Source organism: Eriocheir sinensis, unplaced genomic scaffold (assembly GCF_024679095.1).
Source record: "Eriocheir sinensis breed Jianghai 21 unplaced genomic scaffold, ASM2467909v1 Scaffold127, whole genome shotgun sequence".
In the NCBI taxonomy this organism is placed as follows: domain Eukaryota; kingdom Metazoa; phylum Arthropoda; class Malacostraca; order Decapoda; family Varunidae; genus Eriocheir; species Eriocheir sinensis.
Window position 1 is genome coordinate 703,286 of NW_026110595.1, and position 24,448 is coordinate 727,733.

The following is a 24,448-nucleotide window of genomic DNA, read 5'->3' on the forward strand; positions in this document are numbered from 1 at the left end:
ATAATAATTGCAGCAGACTTGAATAAGTCAAGGGCTTTTGTCCGCTCCTTACGTAAAAAGATTTTTAAAAAGTCAACTATTTAGAACCTAATTTAGTTTATAGACCACGTCATATTTTTTGTGCTTCCACATTTTGTCAAGATAATCTTTAAAGCTATTTAATGTATTAGTACATCACTTTGTGGGGCAGTGAATTCCAGTCATTGGAAGTGATGGGTCTGTTCGCTCCCAGTTATGCAAGCTTCTTATCATGCCCTCGCAATCTCGTTGTCCCAACCTCCGCAAGTAAACATGGCACATCATTCACATCATTCACGTATTTCTATACTTATATCATATCACCCCAGTCTGTGGTATTTCATGCTTGGAATGTCCAGGGTTTTTAGTCGGTCGGCATATTTGGTGTTCTTGAGTGTGAGGACGAGCTTAGTCAGTATTTGAAGAATACTCTCAGATATACGTTTATCCTCCAATTTTGCTGGTTTCATACAATATGGCATATCATTCATTGTAAAACGAATCTGCTTTATTCTCTGATTGAATGCAAAAAATAAATCTTGCTTTGAGAAGAACCTGGTTGCCTGAGCCTGTATACTTCGCAGTTAACCGAACACAGTCATGTGTTCAGTTGGTTGCAAAGTCTATGGACTCAGGCTGCCAGATTTCTCAAAGTATAATTTGCATTTGACTGCAGAATAAAGTGATTTGTTTATGATGGAAGAAATATTTCAAAGTATTTTGGTGAAGTTTATCCCATACTGCGTGATGCTTGCACTATAGACACCCTAGGGCACCCAGAGGTCACCCCATGGGTCATATTTGGGTTGCATCCAGGTCATTCCTAGGTCATCTTTTGGTCATTCAAAGGTCATCTGGCGACGTCGCCGTGCGACGTCGTATTGATGTCGCTGGGAGTCTACAAGATGACGTCAAAGTGACGTCGTCCGACGACAAAAACGTGACCAAAAGGCAACGTCACCGTGACGCCAGGGTGACGTCATTGTGTTTCCAGGGTAGTAATACAGTGGACCTCCCAACTTGCCAAAGGTTAGGAGTCTATTATATGCACCTTATGAACTATAAATTATAGTGAATGAAGAGTAGCTACACAAACAATATAAGGTATGCATTCCTACAAGGTGCAATCAAACGATTATTTGAATGTTACTCTATGAAAACTGGACGAGTCGCGACTCGCAGAAATATGTTTACCTTCCAATCCCCTGTAATTGCGATTGTAATCATGGTTAATACATCATGTAATTGTAATCGATTAAAACAATTATACTGTAATTGTAATCGTAATTGTGAAAATATAAAGTAATCATTATTGATTACAAAACATAAGTAATCGCCCCATGTCTGCTCTAATTACAGTAGGGAAAAGTAAGTTCATTATGAGATATGAATATGAATGTTCAGTGTAAAGATGCTTCATTAAGTAATAGATCAATGGGGAATGGATGTAGCAAATGAATAGATAAAACATTTGGTATAGGTATGTGAAGAAAAATAGAAAGCAAGTAAAATTACTTACATGATGGTCAGTCTTGGGAACCTTCTTAATCAGTGTGTCACATATCTTGTTCAATTTAGTCTTCCAGCTTTCAGTGGTATCCTTGAGAAGTCTTTCCATCTCAGTTTTGATCTGTAAGCCAAAATAAAATTGTCAAGATCTACTTCAGAATGTGCATACAGTATAATTACTCCCTTCACACATGCATAACATGAAGGTTCCCAAATTCAAAAAAATGTTTTGTCTAGAACCTAGTAAAACTACCTCAGTTAAAAGCAGATCCTATTAGTTTTCATCTAATCACATAATACTGCATAAAAAATCTGAAATATTTTAGGCCTCCCACTGTATATTGCATCCTTTGATAGCACATTCTCCTTCTAAAGCGGGGTATATGTAGCTAAATACAGTGATGTATACATTAAAGACACATAATGCAGTGTGGGTTTCAAATACATATGCAACATAAAACTACATCATTAGAGAAAAAAAATACTTACAAAACTGCTCTTCCAGAAGCAAGGGAACTTCATCAATATTGGTGAGATGAGTCCACCAGGAAGTGTTGATATCCACTTTTGTCGGTTCACCATTGTAGCAGTTAAAAAGCATATTTATATGCTCAGTGTTAAGATTTTTCTTTTTCATTTCCTGGCAAAGTTCTTTGGTGTGCCTCACGAATTCGTCTTCGGTCAGCTCACGTTCTTGATTCTCTATAGTGGTAAACTGCTTCCTACCCAAAGCAAATCTTTTGGGGGCTGGATGAGCATGTTGTACATGAGGCATGCTCTTTCTCTTCTGTTTATAACGCTCAGTTCGAATGCTCTGACTGAGGGCCCTAGTAAACTGACTCTGGAATCGAAACAAAAAACATTTAAAGGATATAGGCCTATACAGTATCTAGTCTTGCGTTTAGAAGATATAGGCCTATACAGTATTGACCTCACATTTAAGTCTAAAATTTAAATTATTAATATGGATTTAGCACTTTATTTGGCACCTCAAACCTACAAGATTATCTATCTATTGATTACCAGATGCTTCAATCTGTAGAGGTGGCCACAGATGAGTCACCTCCATGCACTCCTATTCCCTGTCAACAGGCACCTTTCCTTTCACTCAACCCCACTCTTATTCATATACCTCTCAACATCTCTCCATCTCACTCTCGGTATACCTCTCCCTTGCTGCCCCAGCACCTCACCATTGTATACCCTCCTAGTAACTCTCTCTTGCTCTACATACATTTCACATGCCCGAACCACCTCAAGGTGTTCGTTTCACACTCTCAGTACATTCAATCCCACACCATATTCCTTACGTACTTCCACATTCATCCTTCTGTCCCTCCATGTTATTTCACGTGCACCTCTCAAGTAACTCATGCCTTCCTGGTCAGTTTTATCATAGGCTTTCTCCACATCCATAAAAGGAGCATACAACTTTTGTACTTTCTCTATAGATACTTCTCCACTTACAATCTTTGCATAAGGCTTCAGCTATAGTTAGAGCATATCAGGGATGTTTTAAGCCAATTTCTATATTATAGTATTAGAGACAAGTTCTGCTTAAGAAAATTTGACCTGGGCAAGATCCCTGTTCATTACATAAGCATACAAATGCCTATTGATAATAAATGGTAGCATACTACTATCACATTCTGGCTAAAGAGGTCCATGATATTCAATAAGCATACTGGTGAGATCCAGTAAATACCTACATGTACATATACCATTAAGGCAAGACTGAAAACACAACAGAGCTTACCCATGGAAACAAGCCTTCACGCTTGATGGATGGATAAGCAGACACCATCTTCATTCCAATTGCTTTGTATGTCCCCATAGGATTTGATTCAATCAAGGGATAAAACTTTAGATAATAATTTTTTGTCTCTTCAATCAGCTGTAGCCACACTTTTCGGGAACAGGTAGGCTCTAGTAGCATCGCTTTCGTCGCCCCTGACAGTTCAGGCAGAGGTGGATCTGTGAAATATTGTACTGGTATGGAGTATGGAGTGAGTAGGGTGGAAAATGGAGGGAGGGAAGAGCAAAAAGCACTGTAGATTATATCTGTGCGGATGAATGAATGAGGAGGTCTGTGAAAGATGCAAAGGTATATAGATGTATTGGATGTGGTCTGTTGGACCACTAAGAGGTGGAGAAGTTACAGGAGTAGGTAAAGATGTAAGTTCTGGAGAGTGGTGTAGAGAAAACTAGGCAAGTATGATTTGGAATGAATGGATACAGTAGGTGAGTATGGTGTTTAAGGAAGAATCCAGCATGTGTAGATATGTTTGGGGTAAAGAGGTGAGGTAGAGGTCTGAAGAGGACAGCATGGTGGGTGGACTGGGTGAGAAAAGTGGTTGAAGGGAAGAGAGCATACAGGGAGCAGCTGGGAAGCAGAGGGAATGAGAACTTGGAAAGGCAGAAAAGAAAATTATTTGTGGAAATGGAGAACTGAATAGTGGGATGTGGATCTTGGGAGCAACTTGAGTGAGAAATGGAGCATAAGAAGCTGTTCTGAAAGGATTTGAAGGGAGTATGGGAAGGGAACATGGGAGTTGGTGAGGGTGTGAAGAATGAATGCAAACAAATCTGGCAACTGTAATGGTAAGTGAGGGCAGGAACAGAATATATAAATACTTTCCACCCTTCCAAAATTGGTTTGTCCAAAGTTACCTTTGTTATAGGCACCAGTGCATCACCAATCTAATTACTATAATTCACAACTAGGGTCATAAACTAAAACTGCAACTTACGTTGTGGTATTCCATCACTTAATGGTCAATCTGACTCCTCTTCAAAATTTTGTGTAGGGAGGTAGGAGGTGAAGGGGAAGGGATAGGGTCTGATCACTGAATGAACTGTAGGGGATGGTGCTAAGATGACAGTAGAATCAGGTGAGTGGGGAGGAAGGAAGCAATGAAATCTAGGAGTTGCTGTTCCTGTCGTGGGGACGAGGATGAGGAGCATGTGAGGTCCAGCAGTAGGGGATGAAGGGTGAGGAGGGTTTGATGGGCCAGTGGTAGGAACTGTGGAGGGAATGTGTGAAGGGGCAGGGGAGTGGACTAAGGAAGATGAATATGGACTGAAGGCTGGAGACAAAGGCTGTGAGGTGTTGGGCTGCTGAGAGTCAGGAGACTTGTCCACTGCTATAAAAAAAATCCGAGTGTCTCTTTGTCTGATGGGACGTTGAAGTGCAACTGGTTGAGCCTGCAGCAGATACACCAGTACCCCAGTAAAAGTACATTCTTATACAGTTTTCAATTTTCTAATACCTAGAAACTTATGTTGAACACCTGCAATGAACCTATAAGTTTCCTCTACTTGCTGCTCACCCAATAAACTCTTGTAGCTTTATCTGCATAGCCTCAGCTTATGGCCCCCTCCTTTATTTTATATGCCCCCAGAGCCATAGCCCCAGTTTGGTACCCCCACACACACACCCACACACATATATATATATATATATATATATATATATATATATATATATATATATATATATATATATATATATATATATATATATATATATATATATATATATATATATATATATATATATATATATATATATATATATATATATATATATATATATATATATATATATATATATATATAATTTCAAGGCCCTGGAAAGGGCAGAAACACACACACACACACACACACGCACCACGCTCACACGCACGCACGCACGCACGCATGCACGCACGCATGCACGCACGCGCACGCAAACCCCCCCCCCGCGCACACAGGTCTATCTACTGTCTAGAGCATACAGAAAGCTTTAAGCCTACAGTTAGCACACTATGGTTATCAAAATAACCCTATATAGCCTATGCAGGCAACAATCAGAAAATGAAGAGTTAAATGTACCTGCTATTAAAGTAGATGGCCGTTGAGGTGTGGCATCTGGACTGTCACCTGCAGGAGCCTCAACCGAAGAAGCTGAATTGTTGCTTATGTCTGCCAGTGTGTCTCCTTGGTGTGCAGCAGAACTAGTGGCAATTGGTGTGTCCTGTTCACCTTGCTGTGGAGCAGAAGTACTGGTACTAGCAGTTGATGTGTATTGTTCTTGGTGTGCAGTACCACCATGTACGAGTAACTTGCTGCTGGATGGTGAATATGTACTCTTCATCATCAGTTAACAGGAGTAAAACTTCATTTTTCACTTCTTCTAACACTTCATTGTCTTCTATGAGGCTTCCACAAGCCTCCAACACAAGGCGGGCCGATCTTGAGACAACACAAAGTTTATCCTTTGCTGCAATAGTTAGAAACATATTAACTTCATTTAACTCTTCATATAGCTACAGTACTAATAATTTGGAAGGTCACCTATGACTAGAAGTAGAATCTTGATATAAAGTCATTTTAAAGGTAAATTGTAGTAAAATAAACATGTAGACAATACTGATAAAGAGGTAATCATGGTTATTATACATTAAAAATTATGCTCTACAAGATGCACCTGCTTTTTCCAATTTAGACCTACTTGTATTAGTTCATGTTTCATTCACATTTGGAAAATAAATATTAGGGCTACTGTACAATCTCATACACCACAGCTTCTAATAAATTCTGTGAGAAAATCTGCAAATGTTTCAGGTTAAAAAAAAATGAATAAATAAATTTTAGAAAATAGAAACTTAGTATTGTTCGACATAATCATTAAATTAACGGAGGTACAAAGAATCGGTTCATAATTCTGAAAAGGATCATGACAAAAGACTAAATTCATGAATTCTGAGGTACCAGTAACAGGGTTCAAATGTGCAGTATCGTACTGCATATACAGCAATTTTGACTGCTTACCTTTTGCAAAGACTGTCTATATCTGTCTCACATGCAACCGTCTTCCTTGTTTTACGATTACTGCTCCATATTCGAAACACTGGCATGCTATAAATGTAACAAAGAGATAATAATACAGGTACTGAATATAAAGCAAAATGAAGGGCTGCAATCATATAATGCTACACACTCTTTAAAAAATGTGCTTACTAACATATAGGTAGATATCTTTTGTGACAAAATATTGTAGGATTAACCAACACATTGGCAACCATGCTTATCTTGTGTGTGTGTATGTATGTATGTATATATATATATATATATATATATATATATATATATATATATATATATATATATATATATATATATATATATATATATATATATATATATATATATATATATATATATATATATATATATATATATATATATATATATATATATATATATATATATATATATATATATATATATATATATATATATATATATATATATATATATATATATATATATATATATATATATATATATATATATATATATATATATATATATATATATATATATATATATATATATATATATATATATATATATATATATATATATATATATATATATATATATATATATATTGGAAACATAAATACATAATGGGATCAATATTAGGGCCAGCTTGCACTGAATACTGAAACACTAATAGCCCCATCACCTACTCCAATACAACTGCTTTAAATTATACATGTTCAACAAAATGACAGTATCTGTTTGTTACATACATTTCATTATTTACATAATGAACAGGTAGAGGCCAATTATTCACTATACTGCAATAGCTCAAAACTCTTAGCCTTCCAGTTGGTGTCACTACATATGAATTGTAATGGTCATCATAGCCACAATTTGATAGCTTGTCAACTACAAAGAATTTCATCTGATCATACACTAAGTTATGGCACAAAAGACCAAAGACTGGAACCAGATTTTCCCAACTCAGTAGTAATGCTACTCCAGGTTTATATGTATGACCCTTGATACTCACTGCTGGTGACATGTAAGCCAAAAGAGGCTCAACTACTTCCAAATTGTGTTCTAGGAATAAGCTTATACATTGTCCCTTGATATCTGGGAATTTTACTGCAATGTCTACTTCAGTACCTTCTTTAACTATATCCCCAGCATAGAGGAAATTCTCATTGCCAAAAAGAGGATTAGAGCAAAGCATTCTGTAACACATATATTTCTGGTGGTACTCTGACATGGACTTTGATATATTTTTGAAACAATGCCACTTCTTTTGTTTAAAAAAACCATGCTTCCCTTCAAACCGAAGGCACCACTGATTCCTACCTGGGCCAAATCTCTTAATTTGCTCAGGTATATGAAGGCAGTAATGAAATTTAGGAGTAATTGTCTCAGATGGAAAAATTTCTTGAAATTTGTAATGGTGACTGCTAATCAGCTCGTCTAGCTGTCCGACAGTGTTTAGATCAGCAAGTGGTGACGTAGCTAGCATTGTTATTTGTGAAAGCCGTACAAAATTCTTCCACATCTCATCATCTCTCTTTACTTTATGTCCAATTAAGAATGGTAAAGCATAACACAGGGTCAAGATTGATGCTGAAGTTTGCTTTATTTTCTTATCAGTAGCTAGTTGCTTCTGGTCTATTTTCTCAGGTTTATGACTTGAATCTAGGTATGAAAATGCAAAGTTTTCCATCTGAGCATTCAGATAGGCCAAGCTGAAATAATTCTTGCAATACACAAAACTATACAGCATTAATGCCATTTCATAAGGGACAATGCCTTCTGTTAACACATGCATTGGGTCATGGACAAGGCATTGACTTAATGGAAAATCTTTTATATTACTTAGAGCACTAGCTTCTTTAATTCCCCACATTTTACTCCAATACTCCATGGATGCCTTACTCAAAGTCTTCAAAGCAGCTGTTCTCTCACTATGTTCTACAAACTGGCGTTCCTCACATTCTACATGGCTAAATTTTATCTTCAAGTCAACTTTAGTGACTTCACAAGTTCTGCAAGGCTTGACAGCAAAAGCAACTCCTTCTTTGAAACCTCCCAGCCATTGTGCAGCAAGAGTATCACATGAAACCATTACCAAAGCCCCATATACAGTTTGCTTAGAACGTTTTATTTCTATTTCTATTCCTTTTTGCTGCATGTCATTCAAAGTATTTAAAAAATCCTGAAGAAGAGTCTTAACTCCAAATTTTCTAATATCCCTGCTTTTGGCTATAGCTATGAGCTGAATAGATGACAGCTTTGATCGAAATTGAGGTGGAATATTTGCTAAGCTGTAGTAAAACATGGAGAGCTTGTGCTTTTTTACATGAGTGCCAAGAGGATTCACTATCTCCATGTCATCATGATTTAATATTATTTGCAATGCATTTACATTCTGCTGAAATACTGTATGCTCCCTAATAAATGTTCCATCACATATATCATGCATCATATCATTTTGTGAGTAATGGGATGTTTGCACTGCTCTTAATACCTCTGGCAATTGTAAGAGAGCCTGAATGCTCTCCTTGAATGGTACATAATATCCAAGCTTCTTTATTTCTCTTGTTTCTCCATTGACTGCTTTACTTTCACTCCCAACTAAAACTTCTTCAGGTGATATCAACTTGTAGTGAGTTTGGTAATATTTATGTCTATTATGGTCTGTACTTATATTGCTGAAATCAACATGTTTAATAGACTCCAAAACCTCACTTCCCAATTTTATTCCAGAAGTAGTGACTACCTTATTAACTGCTTGGGTCACATAATGAGACACTAATAGTGATGTGTGTGCAATGATATCATTAACAGCACTCTTTGGAATTCTGTGTTGTTTCTAATTTCAATGCATATTCAGCATTCTATAAAAATGCAAAATTTTCAAAGAGAGTATTTGTTTCATCACTGGGTATATCAAGAACATCTCCAATAACAGATTCTTCACCACCAGTAGCTGCCATATGTTCATCACTGATGCTACCAACTTCTTTGTGGCATCGCCAATTGTGTTGCTTAAAAGCTTTCCAACTTTTAGTAGTGTAAGCACATGTGCCAAGGTTACATGATATTAAGAAATTAGGACTATTTTTGTGCACTCTAAGTATATGATGAATATATCTACTGACTTTTGAAGTAGAGAAAGGGCACATAGAGCAATTATGCATAACAGCACTCATGATTAAAAGGTTATTTTTTTTCCTCAGCAGTATGCATCAATTATGTACCATACCAGTAGCTACACCACATGAATGAAAATTAGAGGTCATTCATTACTTCAACTTAGCACGGATGACATTTATGGGCTGAGTTACTGAATTTCTGTATGGAAGGCTATGGCCAATCTCATGCACCAGTTAACTATGACTTCATCTGATCATTTACCCCAGCCAATGGAGATAAGAGGGGGAAGAGAAACTGGGCAACAACAAAAGTTAGGGTAACCAGTACACCTGTCAGTAAGCATGTTTGTGTGTGTGCAACATATATGTTACAACAACTCCAAAATGTAATAGCTTTACAGTACATACCTTTATACTATTACTCTTTATACACACCTTGCAGCTACCAGTGTTTGAATTACATGGAAACAGAATTGGATCGTCCTGGGTCACCTCCTCACAGCTACACTTGGACTGGTATCCAGCAGCTGGTATCGGTGTGGCCTTTCGAATAGTGCTTTCCCATACACACACCTGTAACAGCAAGAAACAAAGTAGGGATTTGGAGACATTAACTCGTAAAGCGTCAGAGATGTATGATGTACACTAGAAAACTTCTGCCGTTTTCCTGATAAGTTGCACCATCAAATATGTTCAAATACTGTTCTCATACATTGCAAGCATTGCATGTGCTAACATTGATGTTGTCCTATTTGCATTATTTATGTTTACCTCTCTAGTGTTTTTTTGCTATGTTGTTTAATGCTTGTGAAACACCATCATATGTGAATTGTGACATGCATGTTGCTTTCTTGTATGTAATACAAGTACATGTGATGAAGAAAATGTCTCTGAGTGATGTTTTTGACAATTCGAATCAAGTTTGTTGTGCTTTTGTGTTGGTATTTACTAGATGCCGTTATGGCTCTGAAATATGGTTTATTGAGAATTATGACATGCATGTCGCTATTTTGTAATCAAACTAGTAAAAACAAGTAGATACATATAATGGAGTGGAGGTATATGAGTTGACTTTTATGCCTTTTAAAGAATAACTGCTGATTTTTCCACCATTTGCGGAATATTTTGTGGTTCTAAAAATACCCCTTCCAGGCACTTCTGGGAGCAATGACTGTCATTTCCGTTAATTTCACATCACTTTGGATAAATTTAGCCAAAACAACAACAATAATGAAAAAGTAGTAGTAGTAGTAGTAGTACGTAGTAGTAATCAAAAAAGAAGAAAAAGTAGTAGTAGTAGTAGTAGTAGTTGTAGTTATGATGATGAAGAAGAAGAAGAAGAAGAAGAAGAAGAAGAAGAAGAAGAAGAATATATGAGTATCATTATTATTATTATTATTGATAACATTATTAGTTCTATTATTCTCAAGTTGTTGTTATTATTATTATTATTATTATTATTATTATTATTATTATTATTATTATTACTGCTAGTAATAGCAGAGATATAGTGGTTGTTGTAGTGGGAGAAATAGTAATAGTTCTAGTAATAAATAGTAATGATAGGTGCAGAATTAATAATAATAATAATAATAATAATAATAATAATAATAATAATAATAATAATAATAATAATAATAATAATAATAACAATATCATAATATTATCATAATATATCATAATTACCTATTAGAGGTTTTTACTGTTATTCTTGTAATCATCAGGGTAAATATTTTACAACTTCACCAGTCTTTAGATGGCTTTCCTATCTTTTTTAAATGATAAAGGTATTCATACTGAGTAATTTAAACCCCATATATATCCACTGCAAATTAATGGTTACAGAGATATAAGGACTGATAGGTTAAGTTAATTTACCCTTATAATAGCTAACCGAGGGCTCACATGGGGATAAAACCACCCTGTTATGCTTGGTTAAAATAAACAGATCAGTTCTGTTCAATATCGAAATAGTTACAGCTGAATAGAAAGCAAAAAGCTTGATTTAAGCATCTAGGAGGCGGTGGCCGAGTGGATAGGTGGTGAGTGTGGGGTGGGACTGATGTCGACGCATGGGTTCGAATCCCCACCAGTGCTACCTTAAAACTTTGTGTCATTTGCCGAGTGGCTTAAAATCACCTACATGTCACCCTGACACCCAAGTTCTAGTTGCATCTGTATCTATAAAATTCACTGTATGTCTGTCTGTGTGTGTTTGTTTGTTTGTGTGTTGATTTTTTCATCACTGACACACCGTCAGAGCCAGCTCAACCAAACTTGGCATGCAGATACCTGGGCACCTCTGGATTGTCCTCGGGGGGTCGAAATTTGAGTACCCCCTTCGGTTACCACGTTACAGGACGTGCCATGTGAAGAGAAACTTTAATGAAAACATACTTTCCCTCATAGCGACTTAATGGTTGGTCTGATCCCATTTTTGAGGGCATACTTCCTTTGCGGAAGAAAGAGATCTACAACTTTGCTCTCTATGAAAATTTCTGTATCTGTGACGCAAATGGTGTTTTTTTTTTGCACTTTTATGTTATTTTTGGGCACTTTCATGTTACGGTTGAATTACTTTGCCTCATAGCGACTTAATGGTTCCACTAATGCACCTTTCCTTATAATCATTCTTTCTATAAACAATGCCTGTACAACTTTGCTCTCAATAGAAAATTCTGTATCTGTGACACAAAATGCGCTATTCGGTATTTTTAAGTTACCGCTTAGGGTACCGTTAACTTATAAAAAGCGGAAAAACGCAATTTGTTACTTTTTTTATTGATAGCGAAGTTATAGAGCTATTTTCTCGAAACAGAATGGTTATTATAAAAAGTGCATCTCGGGAACTGTTAAATCTCTGTGATCCAAAGTATTTAAATGGTACCATGAACGTGGCCAAAAATAACACAAAAAAGTGATAATTCTCTCTCTCGCTCTCTCTCTCCCGCAACCGACAAAGACACACACACACACACACACACACACACACACAGAGAGAGAGAGAGAGAGAGAGAGAGAGAGAGAGAGAGAGAGAGAGAGAGAGAGAGAGAGAGAGAAAACAACCCGGGCAACGCCGGGTAACTCAGCTAGTATGCAATAAAGATGAGCTTTGGGGTGTATAGCATGGGCCTTTCAGGTGCCACTATAAACCCTCGCCCGCACACCAACGGGCCTGCCTCTGACCAACATCCAAGTGGCAGACACGCCTACGGTGCATAAGGGCTAGGATGTAAAAAAAAAAAAAAAAAAAGCGACCCGTCCCTGACCCATGACGGCCATTGTGAGACGCAGAGACCGGTGAAGTTGTAAAAACTTACCATGCTCAGCGGCAAAGGCTACAATAAGCCGATAAAATACTCCAACACAGAAAACTAACAACGGATTGACGAACCAAGTCTCTCTCTCTCTCTCTCTCTCTCTCTCTCTCTCTCTCTCTCTCTCTCTCTCTCTCTCTCATAACCTCTTGTTATTAATGTAACTAACTTACTTGTAATAGTGCGATATTCATTATCAGAAAACTTTGTAAATTTTAAAACTCCACCACTGTCATCAGTCTCCGCGTTTTAAGATGGCCGTTCCTGGATCAAGATTTTCTTTCTTTTCCGCTAAAACTCTTACCATAGTTAACAGAACTAATCGAACCTATTAAAACCTAACCTAACAGGGTGGTTTCATCCCCATGCGAGCCTGCGGTTTGCTATTATAAGGGGATATTAACCTATCAATCCCTACCTAGTCACAGTGCAGGAATATTCACAACCTCAAGAACACTCACACGTACCTTGACCTGTTGTTGTTTTTCTTCGAGGCTATCGCTGGTGGGACACTTGGCCAGTGTTCTTCAAAAAGTGTGGAAGTAATTGAAACAACCGCGTGCGTCCCTCCGGCCTCCACCGTTGAACTGCGTATACAAGACTCCGACGCGTATCTCATGAGCGTGTTCGTTTTCGTGTCGATGCGTAACGACAGTTGCTTTCATTAAACTAAATATATAACCATTCACCGTTTCAGTAACCATGTGACTGCTTTTGTAATTAGCAAGTCATTTTGATATTAAGAACTAGACAATTATTTTACAAGAAGCGTGGATAAGTATTTCACAAAAAACATTCATGTTGGGATGGAGTTCGAACGATTGGTGCTGAAATAAGTGAGAGTTAGGATACTAAATCTCAAGCTTTTGGTAATTTTACTGGAAAGTCATCTAGCCTAAGTTCTATGGAAAAGATATTCAGTGCAAACATTCAGTGACTAAAACCCTTTGTTTCTGTCAGAAAAGAATTAGCATTCTGTAATGAGTTTCATTGCTAGCACACGTTGTGAGGCGTTGTTAAGTGAACACACGTGTTTATTTTTGTGATGTTCAGATAATAATAAGTGTGTTTTAAGACACCCTTAAATCGCGTAATGATAATACATTATCTGTATACTTTGTCACATTTATTGATGTTCACCATATGTTATTTCATCATTATGACGTATTCAAACCATGCGTTCATTTGTATTGCATCCACATATCTATCTACATCTTCTATATCCATATATATAGATATATACACATATATATATATATATATATATATATATATATATATATATATATATATATATATATATATATATATATATATATATATATATATATATATATATATATATATATATATATATATATATAAATATATATATATATATATATATATATATATATATATATATATATATATATATATATATATATATATATATATATATATATAATTATTTGATCATTTCCATTATAATATGCAGGGAAAATGTAGTGCTGTACATTAAACATATATTGTGTTTTACGTAAAACGTGTGAAGTGTTTTACATAAAACATAGTCGTTTCATAATAAACATTAAGTGTTGCATAAAATACATCTGGTATATTTCCTTGTTTTTACAAAAACAACTGTGTTTGCCTAAAAACACACAAAAAAGTATTTACATGTTGAAAGAAAAACATTATTTTTTACAGTGTATAAGTAGGTGAGAGGAGGGAAAAGGGAGAAAAAGAGGGGTAGGTGGAGAGAGAACGAGGGATATTCGTATCAAGATCGAGAGGGAGGAAGAGGAAGATAAATAAAGGAAGGAAGAGATAAAGAGGGGTGGCTGTAGAAAGTGAGTGATATTGGTAGGAAGGTAGAGAGAAAGGAGAGAAAGAAAGACAGGTAAACAGAGAGGGAGAACAGTGACGGTAGGTAGAGAGCTGGAAAAAACATATGAGACACAGACAGACACAAAGAAAGAGGTAGAAAGAGAGGAAGATATTTAATTAAGTAGGTAAAACGGAAGAAAAAGACGGAGAAAGTTTCGGACAGACGAGATGGAAAGAAAGGTAAACGGGAGGGAAGTAGAGGGAGTAGATATAATGGATTACTTGAAGGAAGTCTTGTGTAAGCACAAATACAATACAATATAAACAGAATAGGAAAGGGAATGGGATGGTTGAAAGAGACAAAAAGGATACTGTTATGAGAGTGGAAAGTAAATAGGAAGAGTAAGTTAGACAGGAAAACAAAGCTCAGCGCCTTACGTCACAAAGCAAAGCTTCTGGAGGGCGGTCTCAGCGGTTTAACAAGCTTACGCCCATGCTACGAGTTCTCCCTCCCTTGGCCGTTCCCTCGACACCAGCTGCAACAATATCATAATGCCAGACTCCTTACGAGCTGCCTATGAAACACTGGTACGGGTTAGTGGCCACGCGCAACACAGCAATTCTCCCTTTCAGTAATATTAGTGCAGATAAGTAAAAAAGACAGGAATTAGAAGTGATAGTTGTGGGGTTTAAATCAGACGAGAAGCAGATTAGAGGCTGACGTGGGTTGAGATTGAAATAAACGACAAGTCTTCAGTATTAGTAAGGTGGAGTTACATAGTAAAGAAGAGAGGAATTAGAAAGGAAAGATGTGGAATTCTAATAGGACGAGAAAGTTTAAAATAGGAAAAGAGCAAATAAAAGTTATAATTAATAAGTAAAGTAAATCAATACATGTTAAGCAGCTGAGGCAGGTTGAGAATAGATAAACAGTAAATAATAAAAAAAAAATAAAGGCCATCTCTTATTAGGGAAGTAAGAGTTTGGAACTTAATTGCTTTTATCTTCATTCGGATTCAATGGATAACCTTAGAAAACTCCCGTTGTAAATGATTTAATGTTACTGTGAGAAAACGGAGAGATGAGGAGAGAATTGCAGGCACATACTTAAATAATAATAATGTGTGTGTGTGTGTGTGTGTGTGTGTGTGTGTGTGTGTGTGTGTGTGTGTGGGCGCGCGCGCGCGCGTGTGCGTGTGACCCCACCCCCCTCTCTCTCTCTCTCTCTCTCTCTCTCTCTCTCTCTCTCTCTCTCTCTCTCTCTCTCTCTCTCTCTCTCTCTCTCTCTCTCTCTCTTCTTTATTTCACACTTTTATCTTTAGCTCTCTGCTCTGTTTTTCTTTTCTTCTCCTGCTATTTCATCCTTGCTGTCATTATTTAGCTCCGTTTTCATTCTTCCTTCTTTTCTTAATCTTTTTTTATATCATCAATTTCTTCTCTTTATCCCATCTCTCTCTTCATTATAAAAGTTTATTTAAAAAGAACCATGTAACATTCCATTTAACTTCCTTATTCATTTTCTTTCTTTCCTTTCTTTTTCTATTATCATTGTTTGTTCTCTCTCTCTCTCTCTCTCTCTCTCTCTCTCTCTCTCTCTCTCTCTCTCTCTTCCACCCTCCTCTCCGCCCTGAGCAACACACAAAATGCACCGGGCCTCGGCAAGTGTATCATTATGCAGATTAAACCAAACGGACGCGAGCATGTAATAGGAAAGAACTTGAGACGGAGATTAAACAGCGGCCGGGAATCCACAGCAAGGCAGTGCCCTCTTAGTGTGCGGGGCCCCGGATAATGATGGGCAAAGAAAACGTGGAATGGAGACGCGGATACGGAAACACGAAGCTGCAAGGAACAAAGCATCGTAATGATAATGATAATAATAATAATAATAATAATAATAATAATAATAATAATAATAATAATAATAATAATAATAATAATAATAATAATAACAATAATAATAATAATAATGGCGTGAGGGATGTTTTATTAATGCCTCAACGGATTAATATGAGGCTGGCTTGATGAAAAGGAAGTGAGAGGAGAGGCGGGCGAGAAGTGGAAAAAGGGAGAGTGATGCGGAGGGTGAGTACAGGGTGGAGGAAGGAAGGTACAGAGTAGAAAGGGAAGAAGGAGATAAAGAAAGGAAAGAAGACGTGTGAAGAGAAAGAAAAATAGGAAGGAGAAAATAGAGAGAGGAAGGAAGAAGAGTGAGAAGAAACGGAGAAGAATGGGAAGGAGGACAAAAAGATGATGGAAGGCAAAAAGTTGGAAAAAGTTATGTGGAGACAAAGGGAATTATGAAAGAGAAGGATGTTGCTGAGGGGACAAAGGAAAAGATGAATTAAAAGGCGAAAGAAAGGTAAAAGGGAAGTACAAGCAGGAAGAAAAGAAGGGAAAGACAAAGAAAATAAGTTAAGGGAGGGAAGAAGGGAGAGAGGGGATGCAGATGAATGAGAAAAAGAAGGGCGAAAAGGAACATGGAAAATCAAAGCGAAAAGGGCAGAACAAGGAGGAAGAAAAGGAAGGAAGGAGAAAAATGGGAAAGTAATTTTTGCCATGAGTATTTTTACATAGATTCGCCTGTTGCTCTTCATTTTCATTTGACTTTTACTTCGTTCATTTTCTGGAAAGGAAACATCCGGCGCCGAAAGACGATCAATATTTTTACGAATAATACGAAGAAATGAAAATTACGAAAAGCTTCACGTTTTGTTCCAAGTCACGATTTTGGGTCCAAATTTTTGTGGGAAAACCGGAAGTTATTATATAGACACAATTACTACTTCATTATTACGACGGAGACTGTGTATGTTTGATAGAAACACACACACACACACACACACACACACACACACACACACACACACACACACACACACACACACACACACACACACCATAGCTATTCACGTCGTGGTCATGTCATCAAACTTTGATAAGAAAAAAAAATCTATCTATTCTTAAACGTCCAACTTTAAAGCATCCAATACATTGTTCTGATCCACGCATCCACTCAGCCTCGCACACGTGTCCATCCAGTAAACCATCCTCACCTGTCTATCAGTGACCCAATCCACCCTCACCTACCAATCCACCAGTACAACCAATCCACCAGTACAACCAGTCCACCATCACGGGTCATTGCCAGACGTATGTTATGATTAAATGAGATGCGGTTTGTTGCGGCAGTAATAAACATGAAGCTCAGGTGAGTCGCGTTACCTGGATGCCAGCTCGTTAATTAGTGGCTGCAGGTGAGCGCCGGACAGGTGGAGGAGAGGCGGCTGGTCATGATTGCTGGTCTGTCTCTCTGTCTGTCTGATTGTCTTCCCGGTCTGTTTATGTTTGTCTATCTATCAGTGTCTGTGTTTGTCTCTCTTTTTTGACGGTCTTCCTGTCTTTTCGTTGCTGTCTGTCTGTCTGTCTGTCTGTCTGTCTGAGTCTGTGTCTGATCGTAGGCGTTTATCCCTTTATATATTCTCTCTTTCCTTACATTCGTTTAGTTTTTTTTTATTTTAATCTTTCTTCTCTTCTTCATCTTTTTCTCTCGTTCCTCTCCTTTATTTCCTTTTCTTTCCTTCTCCGTTCCATTCGTAATCCCCCCTCTCAAATAACATTGTCCGTTAGTTTGTGTGTGTGTGTGTGTGTGTGTGTGTGTGTGTGTGTGTGTGTGTGTGTGTGTGTGTGTGTGCGCGCGCGCGCGCGCGCATGAATTTTTCTTTCTCTATTTATTTATCTATCTCTTTCTCTAGCCTTGCAACTATATTCCTCTATTCCTTTGCTTCCCTTACACTCTCTCCACCACCCAGCCCTCCCTCCACTCTTCCCCTCACAAACTTCCGCCTCCAAACTGTCTTGCCCCCTCACAGAGGCACCCAGCCCCTTTTTCTACCCCAATCCCTATCCTTCCCTCCTTGCCCTCCTCCTTCCCCACACTACCTCTGCCTTCTACATCAAACTATCCCCCTTCCCCAATTCCCCCTCTACCCCTTCCTCTTCCTTCCCCTCCTCGCCCCCCCTCACACCGCTGCCTCCACCACCAAACAAACCCTCTCCCCTTTTCCTCTCTACCCCTTCCTCCTCCCCCCACCTTGACTCCTCCACCAAACTAACCCCCTCCCCCCCCTCTCCTTCCGCAGGTGCCGCCCACAGAACCCTGGCGGCGGATCAGCTGTGTCCCACCTGTCCTTACTTCCTGCCCACGTCCGTCGAGGTCACCACACCTGTGGGCATCCCGGCCAACCTCACCTGCGGCGTCAGGCAGCTCGGGGACAAGAAGGTGAGAAGGAGGAGGGGAAGGGGGCGCTGAGTTCACCTATTTGTTCGTGTTTTGGTTTTCGTGTGTAAGAGCTGGAGTTCACCTAATGATTCCTGTTCTTGGGTGAGGAAGGGGAAGAAGGTGAGGAGGTGAGGGGATGAAGAGGCGACAGGAAGGTGAGAAGAGAGGAGAGAAGACTGACTTCACCCGTTCCTTTCTTATTCCTACTTTTCCTGTGTGTTGGTTGGATGAAGGAGACAAAGCGAGAAGAGAGGAGAGAAAAGGTGAAAAAAAAGAGGAGAAAACAGGTGAGAAGAGAAGAGAAAAAAGGAGCTCATATTTATCCTTGCCCTTCCTTGTTGCTTGTTTTGTAAGGTGGGATAAGGAAAGACAAGAGATGGAGGTAAGTGGGGATGGGTGACGAGGGGAGAAAGGGAGGAGGAGTGTGACAGAGACGTGGAGAAAGGGGAAGTACGGTGGAGTGAGGGTGGGAAAAGACGGGGAAGCAAGAACAAGAGGGATATGGAGTGTGGTGGCGAGGGGAGAAGAGGAGAAAAAAAGAGCAGGAGGAGGAGGAGGAGGAAAAGAAGTACAAGGGAGTACAAAGGAAAAGCAAACAGCAACAGACCTCTTGGTCCTACCTAGACTGTTTGTTGTAGCTACCATCTACTCTAATCTACGAGTCAGAGACACAGGACAGCAAAGGTGAAGGCTCCTCCCCTCCCACCAGTCCCTCCAGCCGTGGCTGGCATGAAAAGGAAGAATACCATGAGTACAGAAAAACTACAATGGAATTTTACATGGATAGAAGGGAGATCATACACGACAACTAAGCTAACACTACCTTCTGTTAGACCGGAGCAAAATAGCGGATGTTCGGGTTAGCTTCTAAATATTTGTCAAGTCGGTTTTTGAACGTGCAAATAGTTTCGTTTTCGACAACGTTTTGAGGCAGACCATTCCATACAGTGATGACACGGTTAAAGAAGAAGTGTTTTCAGTTAAAACGCTTCCTCGTTATTTTGTATCCATTGTTTCTTGTTACATTTGATTGAAAGACTGTAAAATAATAATGAACGTTAACGTTATCGAATCCCTTGAACATTTTAAACACTTCGATAAGGTCACCTCTTAAGCCCCGTTCACATTGAGCCGACTCTGGGCCACGACAACCCACTACTCTAGGGTACACGAGGTCTTGGGTATTGATGTGAAAGGGTCGGACATGTCTTGAAAGAGGTCTTGAGACTGTTGCCGAATGCTGCGCCGACGTCGTGACGGGAGTCTGGAGTCGTGAGGGTTAGCGCAAAAAAGTATTCCATGCTAAACTTTCACGACAAGAGTTGGCAAGAGTCTGGACCAACCGTCACTTCCGGTTGAGGTCTGAGGGAGGTCGAGGGCAGTCATCAAGACTCTCGTCAATAGTCTTAGCTTGTCTTGAGACGGTCGTGACGACTGTCGGGGCCATTTTTCAATTTTTTTACCGTTTCCTGTCGGCACAGTCGTCTCTGCCGACTTCTTAAGAATGATGAGGGACTGTCGTGACGACAGTCTTCGCTTAATGAAGGACGTTCGTGACGACTGTCGGCTCAGGAATATTGGCTAACACTTCCGCCATCAAGAAATTTATATTTTTATTTTGCAATCAAAAGCACAATAACAACTTCTAGGCATAGTTACGTTTCGCTGACACAAACTTGGGAGCCGCACAGTACACTAGCATTCCTTTTGCGTCGATCTCTCTTGTGTTGAATGACACAACTATGGTTGCCACCCTGAGGTCAGAAAAATGTGGAATGCAACATCTCACTCTCCAATACGGAATGGATCCATATTTAAAGGAACGGGTGGCATCCCTAAAATTTCTCGAGCATGCAATGAGTGACAGCCGCAGCACGCTGCTGGTGGAAGTAAGAGGGAGGGGGGAGGGACGTTACGTCGCGTATTTTACACGTATTTTAGGACGAACCTTTGACAAATTTTACGGGCTGGTTTTGAGATTTACCGAAAAATGCGCTCACTACAATTTTAAGATACTGAATTTTATCTGCATGACCATTCAGATAACAAAATACCGTACGGAACAAATACCGCTCCGCATTGGTTCAAAACGGAACGATACATTTCATTCTCGAATACAGAGCGATTCCGTATTTTAAGGAAGGGCAAGGCTGCCGCCAAGACAGTCGCGAAGACCGTCAGGAAGACCGTCGGCCAACTCCTTGGCAACTGTCGGCCAGCTAGTCGGCCAACCAGTTGACAGACAATCTGGAAGACTGTCGGTCAAGACCGTCGGCGACTGTCGGCCAATCGGTCGGCAGATTCGTGTTTGTCGTGGACATGGCACCATTTAAAAAAAAATGATCGTTGAGACTCGTCTTAAGACTAGTTGGCAGCATGTCGCAGACATTCTGCCAATTAATTGGCCGAATGTCCCAGACAGTCGGCAATCATGATAGCCGACACCAAGACGCCAAAAAAAATTTGGAGCGTGGGAGCCGACTTGTCAAATGCAGAAGTCACTGGTTGTCGTGGCCCAGAGTCGGCACAGTGTGAACGGGGCTTTAGCCTACGCTTTGATAAGCTGAATAATTTCTTTAAGTCTGTCTTCCTACGGTTTATTTCGCAGTCTAGGTATCATTTTAATAGCTCAACGCTGCACCCTCTAGAGTTTATCTATTATCTTTTCTGTAATAGGGAGACCAAAACTGAACGCAATACTCAAGATGTGGGCGAACTAACGAGCTGAACAGTGTCAGCATTATTTTTTTTGACACTGAGGAGGAGGAGGAGGAGGAGGAAGATACGCGAATGGGAACAAGATAGGAGCAATCTGTGGTTGAAGAAAGTCAACAAAGGTGATCAAATTTGGGAGACAATTTCGAGAGGAAAGTGGGAAGGAAGAGAAAGGAAAAAGTTGCTTGGGTAGAAGGAAGAGGATGGGGAGAGAGAGTGTTCGTGGGTGTTATTGGGGGAATGGGCACGAGGGGGAGGAGGAGAGCGTCAGCCACTAATTCAATAAAGCAACACAAATTCCTTCCTTTGCTGCAGGATCGAGGGACAAGAGCCACCTCGGGCTGGTTGGCCTTTTTTTCTTTTATTTTCTTGTTAGTGACATTTTCTACCTTTCTTTATTTACTTTTTCTTTTATTCTTAGTGACAATTTTCTTGCCTTTCTCATTTTTTTACTTTTCTTTTTATTGTGTTTCTTCTTTTCTTCTCTTTTTTTTTTACTTTTTTCTTCAATATTTACAGCAATAAAGTCTTACATTTTTTTTTTCAATTTAACTTCCTTAGTTTTTACTCCAGGTTTACTTTTTTACTTTAACTTTTTACTTACTTTTTTTCTAGTAAAAAGTCCTTTCCTTACTTTTTTTCTTTTTTACAGCCATAAATGATTCAAGTGACCTAACGTTATATTCTTCAGAATTTATCTTTCAAGCTGTGTATATACGCATCTTTATTAGTCTTGATTTACTGACCTTTTCCTTCTTCCTTTCTCCCTGCCCCATTAGTTCCTCATTCTATCTAACTTTCTATAAATTCACCTGCACATCGTTTTTCCCACCATTACTTCCACCCGCGCCTCGGCGCCCTCAGCAGCGGGTGCTACAAGAGGTGTCCTGCTCCCTCGGCCTATTCTTGATATGATCCTTTAAAAACTAGAATAAATAAATAACGCCCAATATAGCAGGCCATGCGTTTCTTTGGAATACACGCTATTCAATTCTGCTTTTTTTTTTTTTTACGTTGCTGCCTATTGCGCCGGTAGGCATCTTCCCGGCGGGGCCTGATGGTCGGCCCAAGGCTTCTTCCAGGTGGGGCCTGGCCTGGCGCAGGTGAGTGTTTATAGTGGCGCCATCTTGCATTGACTCATGCTGCCCCCCGGAACTCGTTCTTGATTCGCTTGGACGGCTTCCTCTAGAGTCCGGGTTGATGGGTGGTCTTCAGGACAGCATGTGGGTAGTTTTAATTCACTCGGCGGTGACTGAAAAATCCGAGGTGGTAGCGTGGGGATTCGAACCCGCGTCGTCCATCACGCGGTGAATGTGGGCCCAGTACGCTACCAGTTCAGCCACCGCCTACCCTAAAGCTTATTTCGCCGAAGCTCCATATAGATACTTATATACCTATGCGAGTGTTTAACCCTATATATTAATTCAATATTTCTTCTAGCACGAGTTTCTGATTTTCTTATATTCCATCTCAACATGTTTTACGTTAGTCATACATTGTTTGTGTGCCATATCTTCCCTTCTCACCAACCTTTATTATCAAAATTACTCATCTATTTACCGTATAACCTCTTCCTTTTCTTCTTCCTTTGCCCCTTCTCGTCGATCTTGTTCGTGTTCGTGCGTGTGTACCTGTCCGTCTAATTGCTCGTCTATTTATTGTCCATCTTATCTGCCCGTCTTCCTGCCTCTACACCTGTCTGTCTCATCAAACACACACCTGCACCTCAAGAGACGGATGGAGTGGCGTTAATTGGGCAATAGTGTGTGTGTGTGTGTGTGTGTGTGTGTGTGTGTGTGTGTGTGTGTGTGTGTGTGTTTAGTGTTTACGTTTCTATTCTCTCTCTCTCTCTCTCTCTCTCTCTCTCTCTCTCTCTCTCTCTCTCTCTCTCTCTCTCTCTCTCACGCAACATACATTTTCATTGTGCAAATCAACTGGTAGGTCGTGGTAGCAATACACACACACACACACACACACACACACACACACACAAACACACACACGTTAAATGGCTGAGTCCGATCATAATTTGGGTCTTGATTATTTCGCAGGAAGTGTGTGTATCCTGACCTGTGTGTGTATGTGGGGGGGGGGGGGGGTTGGAGAAGGAGGAGGAGGAGGAGGTAATAGAGATTAGCACAGGGAAATTGGAAGGGTTGAGGTTCATAGAGATTAGCAGGTAAGAGGTTGGTGGCATATTGAGGTTAACTGAGGAGGGATGAAGGTGTGATTGGACGGTATTGGCGGAGGAGGAGGAGGAGACTGACTGGTTGTAGTGGTAGCAGATGGAGGAAGGAAGTGTGGAAAAAGGATATTAGTTGAAGGAAACTGATGAAGAAAAAGAAGTGGAAGTAGTGAAGACGAGGGAAGTAATAGAAATATGGCGAGTGGAATTCCTGGAGGAATTCCACTCAAGTGTGGGAGGAGGAGGAGGATGGGAAGGAGAAAAAAAAAGACCAATGAAAGGTACCAAGTGGACGCCATTGGAGAATGGAGATAAGTCAGAGAGATAAGGTAAGGTAAAGGCGGCTTTACACGTGGCAATACCTGGCCGGCAATACAGCCGCGACGATCTAGCGGCTAGACCGGCTGGGTGCTCTCGGGAGCAAGTACCTTCACACGTGGGAGGAGCCGCCGGGAGCATCAGGACGTATTTTAGATTCAAAAATAACTATTTCAAAGAGAAAAATCATTTAACTTTGCCCCAACAATGATAATTCACTCCAATCATCAAGTAATCTAGAATGCCTCATACGATTAGGTTGGCGGTTAATTATGGTGTGGGCATTTGGGTGCCAGGTCCCCAATGGACCGTATTGGCTATCCGGCGGCGACTCGGAGACAAG

The 24,448-nt window shown here is 39.5% G+C and overlaps 2 long non-coding RNA genes across 2 annotated transcripts; both read right to left on the reverse strand.

Moving 5' to 3' along the window:
- Nucleotides 1-1,374: 1,374 nt before the first annotated feature.
- LOC126989707 (uncharacterized) lies at nt 1,375-5,458 on the reverse strand. The gene is made up of 4 exons (XR_007743624.1): nt 5,401-5,458; nt 3,284-3,501; nt 2,017-2,368; nt 1,375-1,648 (listed from the first exon to the last, which is right to left on the reverse strand). It is a non-coding gene; the product is annotated as an uncharacterized LOC126989707 (long non-coding RNA).
- Nucleotides 5,459-6,360: 902 nt separating this feature from the next.
- LOC126989708 (uncharacterized) lies at nt 6,361-13,786 on the reverse strand. The gene is made up of 3 exons (XR_007743625.1): nt 13,264-13,786; nt 9,915-10,052; nt 6,361-6,426 (listed from the first exon to the last, which is right to left on the reverse strand). It is a non-coding gene; the product is annotated as an uncharacterized LOC126989708 (long non-coding RNA).
- Nucleotides 13,787-24,448: the final 10,662 nt, after the last annotated feature.